This window comes from Arachis ipaensis, chromosome B2 (assembly GCF_059453495.1).
Source record: "Arachis ipaensis isolate K30076 ecotype BB chromosome B2, ASM5945349v1, whole genome shotgun sequence".
Classification (NCBI taxonomy): Eukaryota; Viridiplantae; Streptophyta; class Magnoliopsida; order Fabales; family Fabaceae; genus Arachis; species Arachis ipaensis.
Genome location: NC_142437.1, coordinates 120,396,378 through 120,399,019, shown reverse-complemented (window position 1 = coordinate 120,399,019; position 2,642 = coordinate 120,396,378). Strand labels below are relative to the sequence as shown.

At 25.7% G+C, this 2,642-nt stretch overlaps 1 pseudogene; it reads right to left on the bottom strand.

Moving 5' to 3' along the window:
• Positions 1-1,239: 1,239 nt before the first annotated feature.
• On the bottom strand, positions 1,240-2,073 carry LOC110262423 (nuclear transcription factor Y subunit B-4 pseudogene; annotated as a pseudogene).
• Positions 2,074-2,642: the final 569 nt, after the last annotated feature.

Genomic DNA, 2,642 nt, shown 5'->3' with positions numbered 1-2,642 from the left:
TAGCACAACATATTTTAATTATTTTTCATTTTGAAAAAGACCTGAATTTTCACTTATTTTACTGCTTTTATTAGTACGGTTAATTCATGGGTCGTATACTTCTTTAAGTAGATGATTAAAAAGAATATAATGCATATTAAATATATTATTATTATTATTATTATTATTATTATTATTATTATTATTATTATTATTATCAGTTTAAATTTTTAAAATAAATAATTTTATAATATAGTATAAAAACTTCTATAATTAAAATTTCTAGAGTTTAATTTGTATTATTCTTAAATAAAAAAATATAGTAAAAATAAAAACTAAAAACTGTATTTAAAAGTCTTGTTTCCTAGCTATGCTTATTTAGAGGCCAATTTAACAATATGATTTATAAACCGAAGTGAAAATATTACTTCCAGTTAGGTTAAAAGACTTCTAAGTACGTATCCCCCCCCCCCCCTTCCTTTTTTTTCCAAAAATAAATAAGACCAAAGACTTATATTTAGAACAGACTTTAAAATCCGGTTTTTAAATAGTCCAAAAAAAAATTTATTACTATAATAATAATAATAATAATAATAATAATAATAATAATAATAATAATAATAATAATAATAATAATAATAATAAGTCTATAGTATGTGCCATATGTCCTTTCCGTACAGAACTTGTAATGTAACTTTATTTTTTTAGCTTATTTTTTTAAAAAAAAATCTTAATCTAATTTGTTTATTTAACATGTTAGACAAATTAGACCTCCTTTCTATGTGTTAAAATTAAAAATTAAAAGGTTAAAATTCAAATAAGCAAAACAACTAAACCAACTCATTAGAAAGTTCATCATATCAAAGAAATTAAAGATAACTATGATATTCATTTACAGATAGATGGATGAAAGATTATTTAATGTAATATTTCCGTACACCACTACTAAATTAGGGCAAAAAGCAAATCTGGAAGGAATTGTTAATTAAAAAATTTTGATCTATATCATCATCATCATCAACAGAAATTAAAACTACTGTAGTAGACACACAAATATATATGAACCAAAAAATACAGGAAATAAAAAAACATATTAAATCATCATCCTTTTTATTATTGTGATAGTCCAAAATTCAACAACTAAGTTCATCATCTAATTCCCAAGCTACTATATGGTTATAATAAGTACCATCATCAAACTCAATAAATATTTCAAACCCTTAACAAATTAAAAGATCTGAAATTCATACATGCTTATAGATATACATAATATTGCTCATGATTTCACATTAACAACACCATATAGCACCTAATAGATTAATGATATATGAAATTAAACAAGTTAGAAAGAGATTAAACTACTAGAAATTAAAATTAAAGAAGTAGATGAAGTAATTAAGAAAAAGAACAAGAAGCTTGGAGTAGTGACAAATAGATACCCTTTCTCTTTAGTCCTAGATTTGGAGTAGTGTTTTCTTTTCTTGGCTATTATTCTAGTCTTCATCATCATCACCCCCATAACTACTATATTTTTCAATAAGATTATTATTATTTCTATTAGTAGTATTAATAACCTTAATATTATTTTGATTATTAGCTTTTTCACATTCCAATTCCCTAAACTTATGCAAGTACCTTTTGAGTGGCTCAGCATAATCATCAAACCCTAGAGTAGCCAAGGCCCAACAAATATCATCACCATTAACGGTCTTGCGCTTCTCCTTGTGACACTTGTCAGAAGCTTCACCGGTCACAAAGCTTATGAACTCAGAAACACACTCTTGCATAGTCTCCTTTGCTTCCTTTGAGATCTTTGCATTTGTTGGAAGGATTTGCTTCATGATTCTCCCAACATTTGCAATTGGAAGCAACCGATCTTGCTCTTTGATAACCCCACCATCATCTTGATGATTATGATGATGAGAAGAAGAAGAAGAGATTCCACTTGTTGAAGAAAATGTGATAGTATTGTTGTACTTAATATTAAAGGTTTGTGTTGATGAGACTATGTTATCACTCATTTTTTTTTCTTTTTTTTTTCTTTTTTCCCTAAAAGATGTGTGTGAGGGGTTTAGTTTAGTTTAGTCCTCTCAAACACAGACACGTTGCTCTAAGTGGTTGTCAAGTACTCAATTTGTATGCATATATATAGCTATATATAATTGAAGTTGGAGCCTTTCATATGCTTATGCAAAGTTATCAAGAAGTGTGTGTATGTGTATAATCAGCATTATTTTATAGGGTATAAAATATTCTCTCCCAATACTTTGGTTCAAATAATAGTTTGACATTAGTAGCTAAACAATATTTGTTATTGGTATATATGGTTGAGATATAACATAAATATAAAAATAAAATGATATAGAAGCATATTAAATAATGTTAAAGATCAGATAATATTATATGATAATATTAAAAAAAATTATTCTACCCTCCGAGAGATAAAGACAAATTAAAAAAAGAGCAATTTTACGAGACAAATTAAAACTGAATCATTAATCTAATTAAATTCTAAAAAAAACTACCAAAAATACTCATGAAGTTTATAAATGCGGACATAAACTAACGAAATTAACAATAATGTACTCATGAAATATGGATTTCGTACGATAAAAGTATACAAATCCTAATTTTTTGTTTATTTTTTTAATAAAATTCCCAAA